We start from the raw sequence: 12,489 nt of genomic DNA, 5'->3' as shown, positions 1-12,489 counted from the left end.
AGGAGCTGGTGATGGACAGGGAAGCCTGGTGTGCTGCAGTCCATGGGGTCGCAGAGTCAGACATGACTGAGTGACTTAACTAGAACTAGACTAGAGGATGATTAAAGTCACAAATCACCAAAAAGACTCGCCAGTAATAGCTTTTTATATGTAACTACTAACCTTGAAATAAGTAAAGCAAAGACTGGAAGACTTCGTTTGATTTAAGGAATCGCAAAAGGATTAGGTTCATAGTTGTCATGAATACACGAACATTTATTTTAAAAAATTGTCCTTGCGTTGGATCATAAATGAAAGCCTGAGCGAATTTTGAAGTGGATGTAAAGCAGACCACAATGCAGGTACCCACACTGCTACCCACAGTGCAGCAAAATTAGAAGTCAGCAACAATAGCAAAGGCAGACCAACTATAGCTGTAACTTTGAAAACTAAATAGCACACTTGTAGGAACATTTCTCTCCAAGCCTTATGTTTCCTTCTTGTGGAGGGTGCCAAATTAGTGTAGCACTCCCAGTCTCTCTCTGCCCCATGGAGGAAGAGTAACTCAGCTGGTCAATGTGGAGAAAATAAAATGAACTTTCTTGATTTACCAACTGCCTTTCTCTTCTCGGGAGTGAGCTGCTTATAGGCAGTGTTCATTCTCTGTCCCCCATCCACCACCCGCAGCATCACAGAGCCTAGGGGTTTAGGTTGCCAACCCCCCATTTTCAGTATTTGTTGTTGTACAGTCACTAAGTTATGTCTGACTGTTTGCAACCCCATGGACTGCAGCATACCGGGCTTCCCTGTCCTTCACTGTCTCCTGGAGTTTTCTCAAACTCGTTCATTGAGTTAGTGATGCTGTGTAACCATCTCATCCTCTGCCGCCCTCTTCTCCTTTTGCCTTCAATCTTTCCCAGCATCAGGGTCTTTTCCAACGAGTTGGCTTTTCGAATCAGGTGGCCAAAGTGTTGGAGCTTCAGCTGCAGCATCAGTCCTTCCAATGAACATTCAGGACTGATTTCCTTTAGGATTGACTGGTTTGATCTACTTCCTGTTCAAGGGACTCTCAGGAGTCTTCTCCAGCACCACAGTTTGAAAGTGTCAGTTCTTCGGTGCTCAGACTTCTTTATGGTCCAAACTCACATCCATACATGACTACTGGAAAAATCATGGCTTTGACTGCATGGACCTTTGTCAGCAAAGTAATGTCTCTGCTTTTAATATGGTGTTGAAGTTTGTCATAGCCTTCCTTCCAAAGAGCAAGCATCTTCTAATTTCATGGCCGCATCACCGGTATTAGGAAACCCATTTGACTGTCACATCTACCCTCCTCCTCAACTTCCAACCTTCTCTTAATCAGTTAAAAAACAAACACAAAACCCTCCCCTCACTCTTCACCTTGGCTCTGAGTTCAGTATCTAGGCATTTGAGAGAGGAAAGGGAAGTTGTTTACTGAGTACCCCTGCCCAAAGACATCAACAGAAATTGCAATGGGAATTATGAAATATTTGGTACTGAGGATAAAGAAAAAAATACAAAACAAGACTTGTAGAATGGAGCCACAATGACACTTGTAGAGAAATATATACTCTTAAGTACATTTACTCTAAAACAAGAATGATTTAAACATAAAGGAGTAAAGCTTTCAACTAAAGAAGCTTAGAAAAAAAAATAACAGTTGAAGGCAGTAAACAGTAAAGAGCACAAGTGAAAAGGAAGCAATCACAAAAATGATCAACAAAGCTAAAAGTTGTTTCTTTGAAAAGGCAATAATACAAACATCAAGCAAAATTAATCAAGGAAAGAAGAAAAAAGGCACAAATATCTAATACCAAGAATGAAAGGAGGATGAAACTACATATATAGAAGATTTAAGAATCATACTATGAGCAACTTTATGCCACTATTTATGAAAACATGAAATAGAGAATTTATAGAAAAATAGAGATGATTAAAGTTTACTCAAGAAGATGAAAAAATAAATACATTAGTGACCATTAAAGGAAAAAAAATTAGTATTTTAAAAATCACCCCTATAAATTGGGGGCTGCAGTTGACATAGGAACTGTACTCAGTACTCTGAAATGGCCTATGTGGAAAAAGAATCTAAAAACGAGTGGATATATGTGTGTGTATAACTGATTCGTGTTGCTGTTGTCCTGAAACTAAGATAACATTTTAAATGAACTACACACCGATAAAAATATTTTACAAAGTCACCCCTTCCCACCTCCCCGAGGAAACCACATAGACGGTGTAGAGGAATGAGACAGGGCTCTTCTTTAGAAGCAGAAAGCAGCAGGCAGGAACAGCGCGAGACCTGGACGACCTCACTGAGGTGTGCTCCGTCCCTGCCCTTGTCACGATCTGGTTTCACACTTGAGCCCACAGGGCTTCCCAGGTGGCTCTAGCAGTAAAGAACCCGCCTGCCAACACAGGCGATGTAAGAGACGAGGGTTCCATCCCCCGGCGGGGAAGATCCCCTGGAGGAGGGCATGGCTACCCACTCCTACAGTATTCTTGCCTGAAGAATCCCATGGACAGAGGAGCCTGGCAGGCTATAGTCCATGGGGTTGCAAAGAGTTGGACTACTGAAGTGACTTAGCATGCATGCATGCACTGAGTTCATAAGTTTCCCATTTTTCCCGAGCAAATTCAGCTGGATTTCTGTCATAGGTGTAGCCTGAATACAAGCAGAGATACCACATGTCCCATTATATTTTGAGAAATAAAAGGTGCAAGAAATACCATAGGAGTGGGGAGTTCCCTGGTGGTCTAGTGGTTAGGATTTGGTGCTTTCACTGCTGTGGCCTGGCTTCAGTGCCTGGTCAGGGAACTGAGATCCTGCAAGCCACGTGGCATGGTCAAAAAAAAAAAAGAAGTGGTGTGATATCTTACCCAGTCTTAGGACTCCCCAGTATATACATGCTCTTCAAAATCCCACATGTGTGGCCTGACTCTCCTTCTCTGTTTTTCTTTTTAAGGAACTGATTTATCTATTTAGTTTTGGCTGTGCCAGGGCTTTCTCTAGTTGCGGCTGCCGTGTTAGGACTTCTCATTTCAGAGGCTCCTCTTGTGGCAGAGCACAGACTCTAGGCACAGGGGCTTCAGTAGTTGTGGCCCACGGGCTCAGCTGCCCCAAGGCACGTGGAATCCTCCCAGACCAGGGATGGAGCCCGGGTCCCCTGCACTGGCAGGTGGGGTCTCAACCACTGTACCACCAGGGAAGCCCTCTCTCTCTTTCTCTGCTTTTCAAACAGCTCCATAGGGTCCCTCACTACGAGCTGGTCCTGTTCTTTCTTTTTTGTTGCCACACCATCCCAATCCTGAACTGAAGGTCAGACTGTGGTCCCAGCAGTTCCGTCCCTGGATGAACCCAATTTTCTAACGCCCTCCTGTCATGTAGTTTGACCATGATGATAGCAGGGGTTAAGTCACAATCAGGAAACCAGTAACCAGTTGAATGTGTGCAATAAGTATATTTTCAGTCAATAACGATGTAATTGGGCTTAATGAATGAAGTGAAGCTCTAACCTTCAGACTAATCATTTATCACTGCTCCTGCCTGTGGTTCTAAGATGTGCAAAGGATCTTAGGTCTCCATGCCAACCACCCAGTCCCATTGCCCCAACCCCCCACCATGTCCTGGGAAATGCTGACCAATGGTCCAGTCTCTGCCTGACCCATAATTGGCCCTTGCTCAATATATGGTAGATCACCTTCCCCCCACCCCCATGCCAACACAGGACTTAGCCCAGCAGTGCCTCCTCCAGGAGGAAATTTCCCCTATTAGAAGGCAGAAGGAAGTGGAGAAGCTCTAAATGTCAGACTCATCCTTTAGAGGATTACTGAACTCGGAGTTTGAAGGGACCCACTCAGGGATCCACTCACTTCTCAGATGAGAAGTATAAAGGTCAAGATGGGCCTGCCTGATAGTTGATAAAGAATCCGCCTGCAATGCAGGAGACCCCAGTTCAATTCCTGGGTCTGGCAGATCTGCTGGAGAAGGGATAGGCTACCACTCCAGTATTCTTGGGGTTCCCTGGTGGCTCAGCTGGTATAGAATCCACCTGCAATGCGGGAGACCTGGGTTCAATCCCTGGGCTGGGAAGATCTCCTGGAGAAGGGAAAGGCTACCCACTCCAGTATTTTGGCCTGGGCCTGGAGAATTCCATGGACTACAGTCCATGGAGTGGCAAAGAGCGGACACGGCTGAGCGACTTTCACTTAGGGAATGAATGCTCACAGGGCATTCGGGATCCTTGGGTGAATGGCCCACTCAAAGAGACTCGTGTTTCTTCCCTGTTAGCACTGATATTTTAAGGCATTCATATTGATCAGTGTATGGTTCTTCTGTGTATTCTTTCTACCTCTTTTTAATTTCTTCCACTTCTGTTAGGTCCTTGCTATTTCTGTCCTTTATTGTGCCCATCTTTACATGAAGTGTTCCCTTGGTATCTCCAATTTTCTTGAAGAGATGTCTAACGTTTCCCATTCTATTGTTTTCCTCTATTTCTTTGCATTGTTCACTTAAAAAGGCTTTCTTATAGCTCCTTGCTATTCTCTGAAACTCTGCATTCAGCTGGGTATATCTTTCCCTTTCTCCCTTACCTTTCACTTCTCTTCTTTCCTCAGCTGTTTGTAAGGCCTTTTCAGACAACCACAAATGCCTTCTTGCATTTCTTTTTCTTTGGGATGGTCTTGGTCACCGCCTCCTGTACAATGCCACGAACCTCCATCCATAGTTCTTCAGTGTGATGGTCATAGTTCTTCAGTGATTGACCCGTGTGATAGATCCCAGGAGGTTAAATTTGCTGAAAGTGTACATGAAAATTAGTGTGTGATCTTGTGTGACCCCCCCACCTCTCTGCACACCCCTCTTTCTTCCTCCCTTCTTCCAGGAACATCAAGGGTCTGAGAGAACCGCTCTTGTGTGAATACGGCTCTCATGGACTCCTCACACTTGACTCAGACTGAAAACTAGGCCTTGGGACTGGGAGAGCCATGAGGGACGTTTCTCTCTTACTCGAGGCTGTACCCCACTCCCTGGCGCAGGGCTGCCTGCAACTAGAAGCCTAATAAGTCTGGTCTAATGCGTGAGCGCAGAACGTTAGACTCACTTCAACGTCAGGGTCACAGCCGATTAGTCTCCCAGCTTCTTGGACTGGGAGACCTGGAGAGGGGAGTGGCAGCCACATCGTTCAGGTGCAAAACTGAGATGCTGGGGCTTCCGGGGCTCATCCTGTGAGGACCCAGAAGACTGTGGCCTGGGCTGACTTAGGCTTCATTCTGCCCCTCCCCCACCTTGGGAAATGCCAGCTGGAAGTTTTGACAGAGGCTACAGTCCATGGGGTCGCAGAGTCGGGCACGACTGAGCGACTAACACTTTATGTAATTGCTGTTCTCCAAGTCACCTGCCATTCCCTCTCAAAAGTTCCACGGAACTCATGTGTTGGGGGGGTCATCATTTCACTGGGGCGGGTATGCAGCCCATGATGATTGAGAAAGAGCTTCAGCAGGTGGCTGGGCCCCAGCCCTCTTTGGACCACTGTTTCCCTGTCAGGAATATGAGCTGTGGATTGGAAAAATCTGAGATGCCTTCCAGTTCCGGTTCCGGTATGCTAGGATTGCCTTTTATTAGGCACCCACTCCTTAGCAACAGGGTTTTGAGCAAGTCGCCAAAGCCCCTGCTAGTTCATCTATAAAATGGGTACCTTACCGGAGGCAGCCTGTCAGCTAGAGTGGATTCTCACCCCTTGCTGGGGGTTCACTGGGTCCACCTGGGAGGTGGCCCCTGGCACTTAGTTATGAGCTCAGACCTTGGTGTCTGGCAAGGCTGGCTTTGGGTTCCAGCCTCACCAAGGACTGACTGTACGACAACTTAAACTCTCTGACTCTCAGTCTCCTCACCTGTGAAAAAACAACCTTAGCGGATCCTTACTTCCTAGCCCTGTTAGGACACCAGATCCACAAGCTTATAGCACACGCTAAGTGTCTAGTCAACGCTAACTGTCACTTTGCTGGTGGCTGAGAGCTGCAGGGGTCAAGGCAACCACACTAGCCTGGAGCAAGTCACCAGCTCACAGACAGAGCTGGGATTCCCTTTGATTGCAGACCAGTTCTTCCTTTTCTTTTTTTTGGAATTTTTGACCCCAAACTACCCTTTTGGATCATTCTTTCTTCTTTTCTTTTTATAAAGTGAAGTATAGTTAATCAAACCAATCAGTTCTAAAGGAAATCAACCCTGAATATTCATTAGAAGGACTTGCTGGAACGGAATCCAATACTTTGGCCACCTGATGCTAAGAGCCGAATCACTGGAAAAGACCCTGATGCTGGGAAAGATTGAAGGCAAAAGAAGAAGGAGGTGGCAGAGAATGGTTAGATAGCATCACTGACTCAATGGACATGAATTTGAGCAAATTCTGGGACATAGTGTAGGACAGAGGAGCCTGGAGTGCTGCAGTCCATGGTGTCAAAAAAAGTAGGTCACAGCTTAGTGACTGAACAACAACTAGTTAATTTACCATGTCGGGTTAGTTTCTGTTTCAGTTTTATATATATACATAACTTCCCAGGTAGCACTAATGTAAAGAACCCACCTGCCAATGCAGGAAAAGAGACATGGGTTTGATCCCTGGATCAGGAAGATCTCCTGGAGGTGGGCATAGCAACTCACTCCAACATTCTTGCCTGGAGAATCCCATGGGCAGAGGAGCTTGGTGGGCTACAGTTCATAGGGTCGCAGAGTCGGACACCACTGAAGTGACTTAGCATGCATATATTTATTCTTTTTCCTATTCTTTTCCATTATGGCTTATTACAAGATATTGAATATGGTTCCCAGGCCAATTCGTGAGGCCCTGGGGAGGGCCACCAAGGCAACAGCGAGCCCAGGATGTTCTTGACCCCCACCCTGTCCCTGCCCCACTTGCCCTTGGACCATTTTCTGAGAAGTCCAGGACCCCACGGGCCCCAAGCTTCTGCAAGGGTCTGATTGATCTCTGGAGGGAACCAGCCTGACAAGCCTCCATCCCACCTGATCTGTCTTCCCTCCCTGGTCTGTGCTGCTGGGTTCACAGAGGTCGGCCTCCGCGCCCTGGGAGGCAGCAGCAGATCCTGCCCACTACTTTGCTGCTTCAGAGAAAACCCCATTCCAGCTCGGTGGCAGGAGAGACCCTCCAGGGTAACAGCTTCCTGAGTCAAGTGGCCCAGCTTCCCCAGATCCCCTGGTTAAAGGAGAACTGCAGCCTTGAACTTGGCTGGTCCCTGTTGCGTGTGCACCTTGGAGAAGTCACGCTTTGAGCTGTAGATGTGTGTACACCATGACATACGAGCCAGCCCCACCCCATATCACCCTGCCTTCTGAAACCTTGCTTAAGCTGCAGTGGAGAATCTTGCCATGCACTTGAGTTATTATTGGTGGCCTCCTCCAGAGCCCTAACAGTAATGAAATGTCCCACTGAGTGAGTGCCACTGTGGACGGTGCCAAGAGCTACTGGTGCCTCTGCTTCAATCCACCCAGGAAAGCCTGGGAAAGTGGCTCTTACTGCTACTCTATCCCCGTTTGACAGCTGGGCAGACCGAGGTTGTGAGAGTAGCTTGCCCAAGGACACAGACGGCCAGGAAGTGGGAAAGCAGAATTTAAACCCTAATCCACGGGACTCCAGGTTTTGACGTCCTTACTGGGCAGCCTCCACCCTGCCTGCTGGGGCCCGAGTTCCCTGAGGGCTGAGGCTGCTTCTGGTGCTGCCTCCAGGGCCCAGGGCAAGGCCCAGAAACTGGCTGACATCTAGTTGGCATCGAATTAATACAGTGTCTACTGAGAGAACCAGTTCAATGAAAGAAAGAGCATATGTCACAGGATAGATGGGTGTCTGGTCAGAAGCCCTTCAACCCCCAGACCGGTGGGACCCCAGGTGCTGGGGAGTTTTGACATCACTCCCTACCTGCGAGGCTGGATAGGACCCAGGGGTGTAAACTAAAACGTAGAGGTGGTAATAGGGAGCCACAGATGGTGTGGGAGCAGGGGAGTGGCGCACATAGCGCAGACCGACACTGCTTATCCAAGTGGGTACCGGAGGCAACAGCCCAGTTCTTAGAGAACTGGGCAGACTCGGCAAGCCACGAGGGAAGACGAGGACAGAACTCAAGAGGCTACCCCACTTCGCGTCACTGTGAACACGCTGGATCCATCCGGTCAGCCCTCTCCGCAGGGCCTGGCCCCAGCCATCCACTGGCCTTCTTAGGGAGACGGGGACGGTCAGCGGGGAGGCCTGGAGATTAAGATTTGGGAGAGTGGGGTTCTTTCATCTGCCTTCTAAGGCTGTGATGGAGGCTGTGAAGGCGAGTTGACGCCCCAGAGCGCAGGGGCTGAGCATGCGGAACACACATGCTCGGGCTCGGCGCACCGGTAGGTAGGGCGCAAGCTCAGGCGCACAGGCTAGGGGGCTCCAGTCGGGATGCACGGGGCTGGGGTGCAGGGACCCGGGCGCACAGGCTGGGGAGAACTAGACTGGGGCGCTCGGGCTGGAGTTCAAGGGCCTGGGCACCCGCTGGGGCGCAGCACCCGGGGCGCACCGGGGCGCCGATCCCCGCGCCCTCGCGGCCGGGACGCCGAGCGGCGGGCTGCTGCAGGAGGTACCGCTCGCGCCGCGGGTGTGTAACCTGATATTTTTCAGCACGGCCCCCCAGAGGAATTTTTCCATTACCCAGGCAGCGCCGCACGCCGCAGCCTTTCCTCTCGGCCCGCCTGGCTTGCCCGCCGCCCCCCGCCATCCCCCACCCCGCGCAGCCCCTCCGGGCCGCGGAGCCGAGGCACTTTGTGCAAATGTAACCTTTCCGCAGGCCCCGCCTCCGCCAGGAAGCTGCGCGCCGGGTTGCCAGGAACGCGGCTCGCGCTCTCGGAGCTGGAAGGCGGCCCGTTAATCAGCGGCGGCTGACAGAAAATCAGACAGCCCGGGCGGCCGGCCGGCCTCGGGCCTCTCCCTCCCGGCGCCTCCGCGCCTCGCTCGCTGCGCGCCGGCTCTTTGTTCCCCCGGCTCGCCCTGCTCTTCCCGGCGAAGGGCTGCGTCTCTCCATCACGCCCCCCTTTTCTCCCCGATGCTCCGTCCTCTCCTCCCTTGCTTCCCGCTCTCTCCCCATCCTGCCAGATTGCCTCGTCCTTGCTTCCTTTCCTTCTCCTGGACAGCAGCACGTCAAAGAAAAGGCGCTCACTCACCCCGTTCTTCGCCAGCCTCTTGGGGGGAGGTTGGGCTCCCCAGAGTGCGCCTCTTGATAACATCTTCCCCACCATCTCCCCCAGGATCTCAGAGCTGGCCCCTGCCCCAGATAGAAAGATCTTCGCCAGAGCTTTATGAATGACCTGCAGGTAGAGGAATGCATGAAACCCTTGAAATTGTATGTCCCACTCTGGGTGCTTGGCGAGGTGGTGGGTAGCGGGTGGGATGTCCAAAGGTTTCCTGGGTTTTTCAAAGTAGTCAGTGACTCAGAAAAGTTAGAAATCACAGCCCTAGAGATGCTTCCCGTGCATCTTCATTATTCAGCACATATTTATGGAGACCTGCTACAGGCCAGGTGGTGCTAAGTCCTGCAGCTACAGCCGTGAACTCCAGAGGAGGACTCTCATATTAGATATACTACAAGTAAATGACATTACAGGTGCCCTGGAGCTACGCAGTCACTGGGGAGAGGCTGAGCGCAGTGACAGGTGAGTCCAACCTGGGCTGGGGCAGGGGTGGTGTCTGAGGACTTCACAGGTCCCCTAGGTCCTACTCAGCCTGCACCCCAGCCTCCCCACTCGCAGGGCAGGGGCCAGGCCAAGGCAGTCCCTCTCCACCTCTGTTCCCACAGCCACCATAAAAAGTATTCAAAGCATGCATGGGGGGGGGGGCGGGGGGGGGAGTGGCTGGGGTGAGGGGTGGGGACCCTAGGACCCCCACCCTGTGCTCTCTTCAAGGCAGTAGAGCTGGCAGAGTGACTGACCCAAAGGTCACCATGTTCTATGTGGACAGTCTCAAAATGTGAGTGTGGGTTTGTTTTGTTTTTAGTATTTATTTGGCTGCACTAGGTCTTTGTTGCTACATGCAAACTCTTAGTTGCAGCATGTGGGCCCTAGTTCCCAGACCAGGGATCGGAACTCAGGCCCCCTGCATTGGGAACGTGGAGTCTTAGCCCCTGGACCACCAGGGAAGTCCTTGGGTTTGTTTAGTAGTAAGAACACTTGCTAGCATCCATGGAACGATTGCTCTGCAACAGGCACCATGCTAAGTATTCTGCCTGTATCATCTTTCATTCGATTATTCCTTTGCTTGCCAGGCACCCTGCCAGACGTTGGCAGGGGGCACTCCTTGCCCTCATGGAGCTCACAGTCTGCTAGAGCAGAGACAGTAGACAATTAATAAATGTCACAGCCAGTGACAAGGGCTGGGAATGAAATACGCAAGGTAATGAGAGAGACAGCAACCAGTGTGTATGACAGGAGGCAGGTGGAAGCTACGCTGTCTAGGGATAGTCAAGGAGGCCATCCCTGAGGAAGGCACATTCAAACAGAGATAAGGGGGCGAGCAGAAGCTAGTCCCCTGAAGGGCTGGTTCCCTGAAGAGCCAGAGAGAAATTTTCCAAGCAGAAGGACCAGTCCACAAAATGTTCTACCATTCTTACAACTACCTTGGGAGAGGGATGCCACTACTGCACCCATTTTACAGATGAGGAAACTGAGGCTCAAAAAATAAAGTTCCTTCTGGCCTGGGGTTATCCCGCTAGGAAGAAGCAAAGCAGGTCCTGGCATCCAGGCCTTCCCCCAACACTCTCCACTTTCCCCTCCTGCTCCCCCACTCCCCACCTCCTTCCTGATCAGCAGGCCCTCTGTGGAGGGAGCAGTGGGTAGCAGTGTTCAGTGCAAAGTGCTCTAGTCGGGACCAGGAGACCGGAGTTCTAGTCCCTTCTCTGCCTCTCCCAGCAGGGTGACCTTGGGCAGTTCACCTACTCTCTCTGGAGTTCGGTTCCCCCTCTGTGTACAAGGATAATAAAGGCACGCCTGTCACAAAGTTGTAGTCCAGTGAGGTCAAGGGCATGGAGTGTTTAGCAGAAACACTGCACCCAGAATGGAGAAGAAAATGGCAACCCACTCCAGTATTCTTGCCTGGGAAATCCCATGGACCGAGGAGCCTGGCAGGCTACAGTCCATGGGGTCGCAAGAGTTGCATATGACTTAGTGACTAAACCACCACCACCTGCACCCAGTAAGTGACCAGTGTGATCCTAGATGATGCCAGATTAAATGAAGGGTCATACTGAAGTAAGCGGTTTCAGGGACTTCCCTAGTGGCCAGGTGGCTAAGATTCTGTGCTCCCAAAGCAGGGGGCCCAGGTTCGATCCCTGGTCAGGCAACTAGATCCCACCTGCAACTAAAGATCCCACGATCCGCAATTAAGATCTGGCTCAGCAAAATAAATAAATACTAAAAAGAAAAAAAAAACCTGGTGAAAATTAGACAGGATTTTTTGTTGCTGTGAACGCCAATGCTAAAGGGCCCATGGTGAAGCTGCCCGATGCCCCCTCCTCACTCACCTTCCCAAGCACCCAGCCTTTGTCTAACTGTCCACAAGCTGCCCCAGCGATGCTGTTTGCAGGTTTGCCCATCAGAGGTGGCAGGGAGATTTTGCTCATGGCACCCCTGGCCTCTTTTTTTTTAAAAAAAAGAATTTATTTTTTACAATCACCCTCCCACTCCTGTGCTCCTGGGCTGGATACAGGAGAGATGAAGGGCAAGGAATCCCTGAGGAGGATGGGGAACTAAATTCTGAGGCTGCAGAAAGAGGAATCACAGCTGGTGGTTAATTTCCAGTGTGCACTTGGAGCCAGGCAGACCTCAGGTCTGTGAATGACCTCCACCCTCTTGTCTATAAAATGAGGGTGATGAGAAGAGCACTTCCTTTGTAGCTGATCATGTTGGAAAGGCCTTAGTGAGTTCCTGGCCCGAGAGAAGGCTCTGCTCTTGTCAGTAAACCTTTTTTATGGTGGTGTTTCTGCCCTGGGAGGTTGGGAAGACAGGATGGAGGAGGACCATGTGAGCTCAACACTGTAGGACAAAGAACTGGAGGGCTCAAAGGAAGGGAATGACCTCAGGAGCTTGGGATGAAGACATGTACACTACTGTATATAAGATAACCAACGAAACCCACTGTATAGCCCAGGGCACTCTACCCAAGACTGTGTGATAACCTATATGAGAAAAGACTCTTAAAAAAGAAACAAAAACAAATATAGAGGACTTCTCTGCTGGTCCAGTGGTTAAGAATAATAAATTAATAAAAATTTTTTAAAAACTTAAAAAAAATAAGAATGTATGTATAACTGCACCACTTTGCTGTACATCTGAAAAGAACACAATTTGTAAATCAACTCCAATAAAATTAAAATATTTTAAAGCAACAACAAAAAAAGAGGGACTTCCCTGGTGGTCCAATGGTTAAGAATCTACCTGTCAGTGCAGGGGACATAGGT

Source organism: Cervus elaphus, chromosome 11, assembly GCF_910594005.1.
Source record: "Cervus elaphus chromosome 11, mCerEla1.1, whole genome shotgun sequence".
NCBI lineage: Eukaryota > Metazoa > Chordata > Mammalia > Artiodactyla > Cervidae > Cervus > Cervus elaphus.
The sequence above is the reverse complement of the archived record's forward strand: the minus strand, read 5'-3'. Positions refer to the sequence as shown.